At 44.1% G+C, this 14080-nt stretch overlaps 1 protein-coding gene across 2 annotated transcripts in view; it reads right to left on the reverse strand.

The window, feature by feature from the left end:
* The window catches only part of LIMS1 (LIM zinc finger domain containing 1), a 100217-nt gene that overhangs the window by 60432 nt on the left and 25705 nt on the right, over window positions 1-14080 (reverse strand). Inside the window, exon 1 of one of the 2 annotated variants that reach the window (XM_056556030.1) lies at window positions 9283-9423. The exons of the other annotated variant lie outside the window; for it this stretch is intronic. The gene's annotated coding sequence lies outside the window, so the exon portion shown is untranslated. Of the gene's footprint in view, window positions 1-9282; window positions 9424-14080 lie in introns of those variants that run through there. 2 annotated transcript variants of the gene reach the window in all.

A 14080-nucleotide genomic window follows, 5' to 3' on the forward strand; every position in this document is an offset into this window, starting at 1 on the left:
CCACACCACACCTGGATAAAGCCTCTCCCAGCGAAATGTGTCGGAGGTCTGGTGTGGAACTGGGGCGAGTCCTGATCACTGTATGAATCTGCTGCTAAATTTTTCCTTACTTGTTTGCCTAGGTTGTGTTTGCAGACTAGCAAACTTTTGCCTGGTTGCACTATTGCACTTTACTTTCACTCAAACCTGTATCTCGAGAGCTGTTTTGCCCTTAAAGGGGTACTCCGGTGCTTAGACATCTTATCCCCTATCCAAAGGATAGGGGATAAAGATGCCTGATCCCGGGAGTCCCGCCGCTGGGGACCCCCGGGATCTTGCACGCGGCACCCCGTTTGTAATCAGTGCCCGGAGCGTGTTCGCTCCGGGTCCGATTACTGTCGATCACGGGGCCGGCGGCGTGTGACGTCACGCCTCCACCCCATGTGACCTCACGCTCTGCCCCTCAATGCAAGTCTATGGGAGGGGGCGTGACAGCTATGTCACACGGGGCGGGGGCGTGACGTCACACGCCGCCGGCCCTGTGGTCGCCGGTAATCACACCCGGAGCGAACACGCTCCGGGGAACGATTACAAACTGGGTGCCGCGTGCAAGATCCCGGGGGTCCCCAGCGGCGGGACTCCCGCGATCAGGCATCTTATCCCCTATCCTAAGATGTCTAAGCGCTGGAGTACCCCTTTAAAAGGAGTACTCCAGCGCAACATAACTTATCCCCTATCCAAAGGATAGGGGATAATATATAGATCGCGGGGGGTCCGAGCGCTGGGGCCCCCCCGAGATCTCCTGGACGGGGCCGAGGCAGTCTGCAGGAAGTGAAGTTTCGTCCCCAGCAGAAAGCTGTGGCAGACACGCCCCCTCCATGTATCTCTATGGGGCGTCATGCAGTGACGGAACACCCCCTTTCCAGAATACTGCTGCGACCCTGTCCAGGAGATCCCGGGGGGCCCCAGCGCTCGGAACCCCCGCAATCTATAACTTATCCCCTATCCTTCAGATAGGGGATAAGTTATATTACACTACAGATCTCCTTTAAAGGAACATATACGATATCTTCCTATAGCATCTTCCTCTGACTGTTTTCCTACTCTGTAGCTCCATTTTGAACAGACATACAGCTGACTACCATATCAGGACTTTCATTCCAGTACCCCTGTGTATATATATGTATTTTCTCCACTCTTTGTGTGATCCCTTATATATGTTTTTAATATATATTTTTTGTACACTAATTACACTAAATAAAGATTTATTGAATTAATTCTACATCTTTGCCTAGAGGTTTTTTTGGTGTGTTTGCACAGTTATAGGTGAACAGCGGTTTAATTACTTTAATATTTTAATAGTTCACACATTTACACATGCAGTGATACCACATATGTGCAGGTTTGTGTTTACAGTATTTTATTTAAAAAAAAAAAAAGGGGGGGGGGAGTGCGGGTGATTTAAACTATTATAAGGAAAGGGACTTATTCACATTTTTTAGTCCTTATAGGAGACTATTCGGATGCATACACTGGACAGTGTTATTGCCACTATTAATACAGGCTGCCAAGGCTGCCTACATTAAGAGCACCAATCAGACGAGCTGGAGGCAGGTAGAGACCACCCACCCGTTCTCTCAGCTAATCGGGACCCAGTGTTTTTGTCACGGTGGTCCTGATCAGCTCCTTGGGCTCACTGTCAAGGTTATTTTCCCATTCTAGATTGCAAAATCAACTTTGAATGCAGCGTGTGAAGGGTTAATGCCAGACATCAGTCCAGCATTAGCCCTGGGTCCAGCAACACTGGGTATGAAGTGTGCTAAGCTCCTGAGTGCGCTGTATACAACGAGAGTGGGACAAGAGTGTACACAGAACCGATGTCCTGAAGAAGTTGAAGAGTCGCACTTCAAGGGGTATTCCAGGCAAAAACCTTTTTTTTATATATCAACTGGCTCCGGAAAGTTAAACAGATTTGTAAATTACTTCTATTAAAAAATCTTAATCCTTCCAATAGTTATTAGCTTCTGAAGTTTTCTGTCTAACTGCTCAATGATGATGTCACGGGAGCTGTGCATGATGGGAGAATATCCCCATAGGAGCTGGACAGCTCCCGGGACGCGAGTCATCAGAAAGCAGTTAGACAGAAAACAGCAACTCAACTTCAGAAGCTAATAACTATTGGAAGGATTAACATTTTTCAATAGAAGTAATTTACAAATCTGTTTAACTTTCCGGAGCCAGTTGATATATAAAAAAAAGTTTTGGCCTGGAATACCCCTTTAATAAATCCTCGACCACTGCAAAAAGTTAACCATGTCACCTTAGTTATAGGTAATTTATAGGAGTGTAAATTAGTCGCGCAAAAGGCTGCCCGGGCATGCTAGGAGATTAGCTTTGTATAGACTAAGTATAAAATCTCGGAATCATCACTTTTATTTAGCACTTACACAAATGCACGCCTACACTTTCCTCAGATGACAGAGCAGCCCCAACTAGGCAGAGTGTCTCCCCACTTGTTTAGTAGTCACACAACAAGGACTCTCATTTATGCAACCCATGTACTCACTAGGGATCGACTGATATCGTTTTTTTAGGGCCGATACAGATACCGATAATCGGTGGAGGTTAGGGCCGATAGCCGATAACTTATACTGATATTCCGGTATAAGTTATCGGCTATTTATCCCCCCCCCGCGACACCACTGCAGATCATTGATTTAAATCAATGCACTGCAGTAGCTTTTGCGGTGCCATAGGCCGCCGCCGCCACCACCCGCCTCTCTCCCCCTACCTGTCAGGGTGGTCCGGGCCATCCATCCTTCCAGTAGTGTCCGGCGGCATTCCGGGTGGAGGGTGAACCGGTCCGGGCTGTCCTTCTCCAGGGGTGCTCTTCTCCACTCCGGGCAGGCTCCGGCCTAGTAACGCAGCATAGACGCCGCTGCGCAGTGACGCCCGTGCACAGCGACGCACCTGACTTCACGGCGTAGCGGCGTCTATGCAGCGTACAAGGCCGGTGCCTGCCCGGAGTGGAGAAGAGCACCCCAGAGAAGAAGGACAGCCCGGACCAGTTCACCCTCCACCCGGAATGCCGCCGGACACTACAGGAAGGATGGATGGCCCGGGCCACCCCCATTACGGGTAAGTTTAATTTTTTTTATTGACTCGGAGGGTGGGGGAGGGGCCCGTCAGGTATAGCGGTATGGGCAAAAATCCATACCGTGTGAGGAAAAAAATAAATAAATAAATAAACGGTTCATACCGGTATACCGCCCAGCACTACGGTGGGGGCGGTCGCGGTCCGGTGGGGGCGGTGTGGGGGTGGGGCATTATCGGCTTATTGGCAAGGTAATTGCCGATACCGATAATGCCCAAAATCGCGATTATCGGCCGATAATATCGGCCATACCGATAATCGGTCGATCCCTAGTACTCACATCCCGCATACTACCAACTATGTGCCCTCTACTGGCAAGAAGCTGCACCAGTGTATATTGTATGTAGATTTCAGCATCCATTATATGATTGCTGTTGTGTGCATTTTCTGTCTGGCAGCGCATATAGCCACTAAATCAGTGTTTTCCAACCAGGGTGCCTCCAGCTGTTGACAAACTACAACTCCCAGCATGCCTGGACAGCCAAAGGCTGTCCAGGCATGCTGGGAGTTGTAGTTTTGCAACAGCTGGAGGCACCCTGGTTGGAAAACACTGCACTATATACATACATGGCAAGGTGGTATTGCAAAGAGGTTTTGCCCTGGATCATAGCTCTTACAATAGGGCTATACAGCAACTTTGGTCACATGTGACATCACATTTAACCCCTTAAGGACACATGACGTACTGGAACGTCATGTGTCCACTCCCGATCTATAACGCGGGGCCACGGCGTGGCCCCGCGTCATAGCGGTTCGGGCCCGGCCTCTAACAACGGCCGGGACCCGTGGCTAATAGCGCGCGGCATTGATCGCTGTGCCGCGCGCTATTAACCCTTTAGACGCGGCGTTCAAAGTTGAACGCCGCGTCTAAAGTGAAACCGAAAGCATGCCGGCTAGCTCAGTGGGCTGTTCGGGATAGCCGCGGTGAAATCGCGGCATCCCGAACAGCTGACAGGACAGCGGGAGGGCCCCTACCTGCCTCCTCGCTGTCCGATCGCCGAATGACAGCTCAGTGCCTGAGATCCAGGCATGAGCAGTCATGCGGCAGAATCATCGATCACTGGTTTCTTATGAGAAACCAGTGATCAATGTAAAAGATCAGTGTGTGCAGTGTTATAGGTCCCTATGGGACCTATAACACTGCAAAAAAAAAGTGCAAAAAAAAAGTGAATAAACATCATTTAACCCCTTCCCTATTAAAAGTTTGAATCACCCCCCTTTTCCCATAAAAGAAAAAACACAGTGTAAATAAAAATAAAAATAAACATAAATGGTATCGCCGCGTGCGGAAATGTCCGAATTATAAAAATATATCGTTAATTAAACCGCACGGTCAATGGCGTGCGCGCAAAAAAATTCCAAAGTCCAAAATAGTGCATTTTTGGTCACTTTTATATATCATGAAAAAATGAATAAAAAGCGATCAATAAGTCCTATCAATGCAAAAATGGTACCGTTAAAAACTTCAGATCACGGCGCAAAAAATGAGCCCTCATACCGCCCCATACACGGAAAAATAAAAAAGTTATAGGGGTCAGAAGATGACAATTTTAAACGTATTAATTTTCCTGCATGTAGTTATGATTTTTTCCAGAAGTCCGACAAAATCAAACCTATATAAGTAGGGTATCATTTTAATCGTATGGACCTACAGAATACATATCAGGTGTCATTTTTACCGAAAAATGTACTACGTAGAAACGGAAGCCCCCAAAAGTTACAAAACAGCGTTTTTTTTTAAATTTTGTCGCACAATGATTTTTTTTCCCGCTTCACCATAGATTTTTGGGCAAAATGACTGACGTCATTACAAAGTAGAATTGGTGGCGCAAAAAATAAGCCATCATATGGATTTTTAGGTGTAAATTTGAAAGAGTTATGATTTTTTAAAGGCAAGGAGCAAAAAACGAAAATGCAAAAACGGAAAAACCTCCGGTCCTTAAGGGGTTAATGATGGTCAACATAACACAGTGAGACTGTGGCTAAAAAATTCAACTTTGATGGATTTTTGGGTTGCAGGTCGCAAGTAACTTTGCCAACACTGACCTTGTTGCCAGTTACGTGACTGTGGGCAACTTTAAATTTTTTCGTTGATTTTTTTTTTTTTTTTTACAGCTAAACATCAAATGTAATAAAGTTGCAAGTCAGCAAGTCACACAAATATTTTAAACATGATGCAACAAATGTCTCCATGTAGCCCTATGAAAGCATAACATGTATTTCAGGGCTTTTGTCAAACACACACATTTACAATACGTCCTTTTTAGACATTACTCCCTATGTACGTTTGCCAATGTTCCCAACACGTGACTTACATGTGTGAGCTCCCTCTACTGGCTCAAAACAGGGAAGTTCCTAGCGTGAATAAAATGTCATTTTAAATAGGAGGACGGACAGGAGAATTATATGTTGGCTAAAAAGTATGGCCACCTTGAAGCTAAATTAAAGCTTTTTTTTGCAAAGAAACACACACAAAAAAATAAATAAATAAAAAATAAACAAACCACCTTTCACATCACTAGAAGTGGGTATACAGCGGGTATAACACTTTGTATATATTTCCATGCAATCCCTGAACTTGAATAGAAAAGCTTTTCTTCGGATGCGTTCACACGGCCGTCTGTCCCCGTTTTTTTATCCCCGTTTCTGTTTCGTTCTTGCAGGCTGTAAACCGATTAAAAACGGTTTTTAAAAAATCCCATTCATGTCAATGGGAATTTTTTTTACAATCCGTTTACATCCGTCTGCACTCATTTACTTTTTTGACGGCAGAAAAAAAAATGGCACATGCAGTATTTTCTCTTCCGTCAAAAAGATGAATATGGACACAGTCTATGAAAAACGGATGAGTCGTTTGCATCCATTTTTTCAATCCGTTTTTTGATCCGTTTTTACTTCTGCTCAGAACAAAAAAAAAATATTTTTTTGATTTATTAACTGAAAAATAACAGATCCAAACGGATAACATACGTCTGCATGAGTTATTGTCCGTTTTTTCTTTTTAAGTCCATTTATTTTTTTTGATGGGAGAGGAATGGGATTTCTTCTCCCGTCAAAAATAAAAACGGACTTTAAAAGAAAAACTGACAATAGCAGATGCAAACGGATGTTATCCATTTGGATCCATTATTGTTCAGTTATTAAACTGGGTTTTTTTTGTTACTAAGGCTGCGTTCACATGGCCGTCTAGACCCGTTCCGGGTCTAGACGGCCATGTGAACGCAGCCTTAGTAACCAAAAAAAAACAAAAAAAAAAAAACACAACAACAACAACAACAACAACAACCAAACAGTTCTGCAGAATAAAATGGCCAAGACATAAGCAAATAAAGGAGAACTTCCCCTTCAAATGAATCATGAGGCAGTTCTCCAGAAACCCTTATATATATATATATATTTTTTTTTTTACCACTAATATTGTTGTCCTGGTTTAATCCAGTTTGTGCTGCCAACTACTAAGAAAGACATGGGGAAGCAAGCAACAAAGCAGGACTCTCCTTTGGGCTATGAGAAGAACAGTACTTATTTCCATCCAATGCTACAATTCTTCTGTTCTTGGGAGTTGATCATAGGCTATGACAGGCTTCTTGCCATGAGTAATTCTGCATGTGATGTGCTGTTATATGATCCATCCTATTGCCTTTTATCATACTGGATTGTGAGGATTCGCCATGAATACGAGGCTGTATCTGCGGCTGACGCTACATCTTTAGCTTCCAGAATAACTTCCTAGTAAAAACCCTTTCTGCAATACTGAGAGCGCCTGCTGAAATGTGCTACTGAGGTCAGCTCTGTGGTTATTTTTTAGGGGGAGTGTTTAAAACGAAAAAAAAAAAAAGAAACCGCTGTGGCAAGAGGTTATCTGGCAGTCAGTAGGAAAATATAAGGGGGAGAGTCATCAAAACCTGTCCAGAGGAAAAGTGCCGAGTTGCCCATAGCAACCAATCAGATCGCTTATTTCATTTTCCAAAGGTCTATTTAAAAATGAAAGCAACAATCTGATTGGTTGCTATGGTCAACTCAGCAACTTTTTCTCTGAACAGGTTTTGATAAATCTTGTTTTTTTGGGGTCAGTGGCAGTTAAAGGGGTACTCCCCTTGCTCAGCGTTTGGAACAAACTGTTCCGAACGCTGGAGCAGGGAGCTCGTGACATCATAGCCCCGCCCCCTCATTATATCACGCTCCTCTATGCAAGTCTATGGGAGTGGGTGTGGCAGCTTAGCCGTCCCACCCCCCTCCCATAGACTTGCATTGAGGGGGCGGAGTGTGACATCATGAGGGGGCAGGGCTATGATGTCAAGAGCTCCCGGCTCCAGCTTTCGGAGTACCCCTTTCAGCAAAAAAGTAACATATGTATCTGTGGCATTTTATTTACCCAGTTTGAGAAGTTTTTCATTAATTATCTTACCTATGTCCCACAAAATGGGGTGGGGACATGGGGAACAGGCTCAGAAGGTAAACTAGCCATCGGCCATCTCCTACAGCTGGTAGCTACTGGGATAGGACCCTTCATATGCCTTGGTGGAAGCATCTAGACAGCTATTTGACTGGTACCAGTACAGGTCAGAGCTCCAATTGACAACCCTGGAATACAATGGCCGGGTGCAGATTGATTACCACAGCAGAGACCTTCTAAAGCTTTACCTAAACTACCATGAAAGGCAGGTTGCGCCTGTAATTAGAGAGGAGTGAAGTTACAGTGATTCGATTAGTCACAAACTTCTCGGCTCGGCAGTTGCTGAGAAAAAAAAAAAAAAAAGGATGTTGTTGGGATCATACAGAGTTTGTGGGTCTTTTCTTTTTCTCTCATTCCAACCCAGCAATGTTAAGTTCACACTAGTGTCGTAGCTGAATATCATAGCATATTAGCCCCATTGACTTTAAATAAGGGTCCATCTGGTTTACATTTACCGTCCATTGTTTTGCAAGATTTGAGTAGAGAGAAAAACGGATCTGCTGTATTTTTCTCTAGTCATGTCCAGTCATTAAAACAGATTCAGAAAACTACGCTGATGTGAACAAGGCCTAACTATGTATCATATCTTACTATCTATCTACTAGATTTTGTACAGAATTACTTGTATTTGTCATTAGTCATATCAGAACCAGAAGAGCTTTCAACCAGTTTAGAATATTATAAATACATATAATTAACCTCTAATTTACCAATAGCATAAGATGACACTAGAAGAAGCAATAAAAAGGCATACGGCAGATTACAGCAAGAGGGTACAGCAGACATATGATGCAGCAGGCCCACTGACATTAATGGACTGAACATATCCTACTAGTGCCTATGTTTTGTCTATTTACCAAAACATATTTATTAGGCTGGGTTCACACTACGGTTTGTCATTACGGTTCCTGTATATGGCTGGGAGGAGGGGTGGGCAGGGCTTAATCGCGGCACCCACACTCGGCCGTATAGGGAACCATAGTTAATGTATTTCTATGAGCCGACCGGAGTGAACCGCAGCCTCCGGTCAGCTGCTTTTTCGGCAGTATGCGGTTTCCCGACTGCAAGCAAAAAACGGTCGACCACCCCTCCTCCCAGCCGTATACGGGAACCGTAATGACAAACCGTAGTGTGAACCCAGCCTAATTAGATGGACACAAAAGCATCCTCTTCAATGTCACGAGTACCGTATATTTCTTATCTTTCACAAGTTTAAAATTAGTTGTACCAAAGCTTCCTAGGTCATTTTCTTAAAGAATTTCAGGATGTAACAACTTATTCCCTATCCTAAGGATAGGGGAGAAGTGTCAGATCGCGGAGGGCCCGACCGCTGGGACCCCCCCATGATCTCCTGCATGGCAAAAACTGACACTCTGCGTGAAAGGAGACGTTTCGACCACCACATGAAGCTGAGGCCGACAGGCGTCCTCCATGCAGCTCTACGGTAGCGCCGGGGATAGCAGAGAGCAGCGCTCCAGCTCTCCTATAGAGCTGCAAGGAGGGGGCATGTCGGCCGCCACTTTGTGCAGTGGTAGATACGCCCCATTCATGCAGAGAACTGGGGCGCCGCACAGGAGATCATGGGGAGTCCCTGCGGACGGACCCCCTGCGATCGGACACTTCTCCCCTATCCTTAGGATAGGGAATAAATTGTTACATCCCGGAGTGCTTTGAGTTTCCATAGACCACCTACCTTTCATTGACATTGAATTAAAAACCTTCCGCTGCAGGGATAAGGCTGACATTCATCATGCTCTTACTATTATTCAGGGTTGTGACTATGTGCATTTACTTAACAGCTATTGCCACATACATCTGTTTCCTGGGCAGTGCTTCCTCCTGTAAGTACAGATAGAAAGCTCATAAAAACGTCTCTCTATATATACTACTGACAGCACAGATAGGGCCATCAATACAAAGGAGCCATTCAATAATGATTCAGGATCAGTCACCGTTCAGGCCGCTTTAACCCTTTCACTGCAAAAAGGCTTTTATAGAACCAAACCATAAAAAGTTGCTGCATTAAGACCCAAAGGGCTGTATCCTTAAGTGGTTAATAGCAAACATAGTGCCCATTGTATGTAACAGTCCAAATAAAAAACATTTTCTACAGCAGTCATATGACTTGGACAACAAGCATCCCATACAATAGAACTCTTAACCGTACATGTAAGGGACAGTTTGACTAGTATTTGTTATGCTGTATACTAGTGTGTGGGAGGAGGATCTCATCCAAATTTCTCCCATAATGCAGATACTAAAACAGAGAAAGATTTACTGAGGCAGTGCTGCCCTCTACAGGGACCAGGAGCTGTGTGTCAGGTCAGGGTAAGGAGAACACAGCTCAGCATGTCAGTATCCTTAAAAGGAAATCTTACAGTCCGCTACTACTGGCAAGGAAGGAAGCCAAGGATCTGACACTTCATGTAAACCCCTGCATAACATGGGAATAGAGTGGGGTAGATTTATCAATAAGAAGAGGTTTTGTGTAAGTCTGATGGATGCAGGGAAGGAGAATAATAAGAAATCCAGCAAGAGAAAACACTAACTATAGATCCCAGCAGCACATTTTTAAGCAGCACTCTGACTTCTAGCATCTGACTAGCTCTGCTTGTGTCCTTCTGGGCCTTGTCTATGCTTCACACAAGCAGAGCTGGTCAGATTCTAGAAGTCAGAGTGCTGCTTAAAAATGCGAATGATATTCCTAGAAGTTACAAGACTAAGCAGTGCACAAGACACTTTAGGGTACACACACACACACACACACACACACACACACACACGGCAGAATTGCTGCAGAAATGTCTGCAACCCATTCATGTTCAGAAAGAACCACATTCAAATGCATAGAATGGAATTTCAGTCACAGAAATTTCTGCAACAAAACTGCTGCATGTGAATACGCCTCTTAGGTGGGGTTCCCACGGCGTACATGTGTTGCAAAATATAAGCTGTGGAATCTACACCAAATTTTGTACATGGTGGGGGAGATTTATCAAAACCTGTGCAGAGGAAGAGTGGTGCAGTTGCCCATAGCAACCAATCAGATTGCTTCTTTCATTTTCCACAGGCCTCTAAAGAGGCCTGTGGAAAATGAAAGAAGCAATCTGATTGGTTGCTATGGGCAACTGCACCCCTCTTCCTCTGCACAGGTTTTGATAAATCTCCCCAGGTAAGTGAATGGAGTTTACAGTACCCAACTTACATACTGTGTAAAATGTCTAGTCAGAAATCAGAAATCTATGTTACACGTGGATTTCATCCCTCACAAGGTAAAATATTTAATAAATTCACAGGAATGAGCCTGATACGGATAAGAAAATCCACAGCATGCTCCTAGATTCATGCAGAAAAGACCTTAGCATTATGAGACATGGAATACCCTGTAGACTTGCCCAGTACTGTAATCTCCACTATGGATTTTACCAGCACTATAAGTATATATTGGGCAAGTAGACAAGGTTTTCCATATCTCATGATGCTAAGGACTAAAGAATGGATTATCCTAACTCAGCGTTTCCCAACCAGGGAGCCTCCAGGTGTTGCAATCTGGAGGTTGGGAAACCCTGTCCTAACTGGTAGAAACACCCTGAAGTATCCCCCATAAGGCTACTAAAAATTGAGAGCACACAGACAAGGTGAGGTTTGGGGATCCTGACCAAATATCATCACAACACATAATTGGTTATTTCTGGTGAGTCTATGCTCTGCTCAGGGACAGACAGTCTGCATGCACACTCATACAAGAAAGGCATGCGAGGCTGACAAGACAAGTAGAGACAAGATATACAAAATCTTTATATCAATCTGCTTAGGCAGCTTCTGAGTGATAGAATGTTGCCCACAGATCGCACACTGCTCTTCGTACATGGAAGGCTGTACAGTGGCACCGGTATATACTACTGAATCCAAGGTACTGTGTATATGTCACCATTTGATGCCCTGTAGAGAGCCACATTAAAAAATACCCTGATAATACAGAATTAGATGTATTCAGAAACATTGTAGAATAGTATAGTTCCAACAAGTCTACAAGTGTATCAATGCTGCTTGTAGCCACACAGTATTTAAATGGGCACTGTCATTAAAACATGGTTTTTAATATTCGATTCCTTACGTTAAATAAATAACTTTTGTATTTGGCTTCCATTTTTAAAAAAAAGCATGTTTTATGTTAGTTTTTCTACTGTACACTTCTGACCACAAGGGGTCTCCCTTCTTGGCCAGAACACATTCCGTCTGGTCAAAATCTCTTTTGGCCTCCTGCTTGTAATGGCAAGAGACCAAACTCAGGAAGTTAGGTCTGGCCATAGCACTCCCTCTCTGCTATCTAATTTGCATAGCCCCACCCCCTCTCTGTACACAGCTGGCCGGCCACATAGTTAATTTGCATAACCCTAATACTATCTTCCTCCTCTCTGTATAGCAGGTGCAGTGCTAGGATAGGATACTGCTTACCATGTGTTAGGGCGAGTTCACACCACGATTTTGCTATACGGTTTTGGCATACGGTTTCATAAAAAAAAAAATAAATAAATAAAATAAGGATGCAACCGTACAGAAAACCGTGCCCATAGACTTCCCAATTCAAACCGTATGCACCATAATGTATACGGTTGTCTCAGTTTTTCAACCCATAGAGTTTTTTTTACTTTTTTTTCCCAGACAGAAAACAGTTGCCTACCATGGTTTTTGGTCTGGGTAAAAAAAAAAAAAAAAAACAGTATTAGGCTGGGTTCACATCACGTTTTCTCCCATACGGGAGCGCATACGGCAGGGGGGAGCTAAAACCTTGCGCTCCCATATGCCTTCGTATGCGCTCCCGTATGTAATTCATTTCAATGAGCCGACCGGAGTGAAACGTTTGGTAGGCTCATTTTTGCGCTGTATGCGCTTTTTTCCCCGGACCTAAAACTGTGGTCAACCACGGTTTTAGGTCCGGTTGTGAAAGAGCATACGGAGCAAAAATTAGCCGACTGAACGTTTCACTCCGGTCGGCTCATTGAAATGAATTACATACGGGAGCGCATACGAAGGCATATGGGAGGGCAAGGTTTTAGCTCCCCCCTGCCGTATGCGCTCCCGTATGGGAGAAAACGTGATATGAACCAGCCCTTAAACCGTATATGTTTTTTTTTCTATTTTTAACATGGGAGTCAATGGGAACCATATAGGACCGTATGTGCGTACTGTTCCAGCCGGTTTTCACCATACGGTTTTTGTCTTTGCACAGTTTTTTTTCTTGGAATTTCAATCAAACAAGTGAAACTTTATTCATAATGGACCCGCACTTCTGGACTTTGAACAGTCCAAAGCCTGTGCGGAGAGTGATGTGGGCATAGAAAAGAGACCCCCCTAGTGGTCAAAAATTCAAATGCAAACAAACCATGAAACAAGTGAGTTTTGGAACAGAAGATACATTAGAAAGATTTGCGATTTCACACCAAGAACAACATATGAAAAGTTTTGTTTGACGACAGGTACTCTGAACACCAGACAACCCTGTTGAAAGGAGAAGTCCAGCAAAAATAAACTTATCCCCAATTAAAAGTATAGGGGATAAGTAGATTATCGCAGGAGGGTCGGACTGCTGGGACCCCAGCGATTACCAGGAGGGGATCCAGCAATCAGTGAGGAGCATTTGGTGCAGGCGGCATGCGCTCCATTCATTCCTATGGAAGCACTGAAAAGACCCGAGTACAGCACTCGGGCATCATTGGAAATTAAATGAATGGAGCATGTGCAGTGTACCAGTATACAGCACTACTCACAGAGAGACGCATTCCCATCTCAGAGATCGTGGGGGATCCCAGCCATTGGACCCCCAGCAATTCACTACAGTCATGGCCATAAATGTTGGCACCCCTGAAATTTTCGAGAAAATTAAGTATTTCTCACAGAAGAGGATTGCAGTAAGACATAATTTGCTATACACATGTTTATTCCCTTTGTGTGTATTGGAACTAAACAAAAAAAGGGAGGAAAAAAAAAACCAAATTGGACATAATGTCACACCAAACTCCAAGAATGGGCTGGACAAAATTATTAGCACCCTTAACTTAATATTTGGTTGAACACCCTTTGGAACAAATAACTGAAATCAGTTGCTTCCTATGACCATCAATAAGCTTCTTACACCTCTCAGCCGGAATGTTTGACCACTCTTCCTTTGCAAACTGCTCCCAGGTCTCTCTTATTGGAAGGGCGCCTTTTCCCAACAGCAATTTTAAGATCTCTCCATAGGTGTTCAATGGGATTTAGATCTGGACTCATTGCTGGCCACTTCAGAACTCTCCAGTGCTTTGTTGCCATCCATTTCTGGATGCTTTTTGACATATGTTTGGGGTCATTGTCCTGCTGTAAAACCAAAGATCTCGGACACAAACCCAGCTTTCTGACACTGGGCTGTAAAGTGCGACCCAAAATAGGTTGTTAATCCTCAGATTTCATGATGCCTCACACACATTCAAGGCACCCAGTGCCAGAGGCAG

This window comes from Hyla sarda, chromosome 2, assembly GCF_029499605.1.
Source record: "Hyla sarda isolate aHylSar1 chromosome 2, aHylSar1.hap1, whole genome shotgun sequence".
In the NCBI taxonomy this organism is placed as follows: domain Eukaryota; kingdom Metazoa; phylum Chordata; class Amphibia; order Anura; family Hylidae; genus Hyla; species Hyla sarda.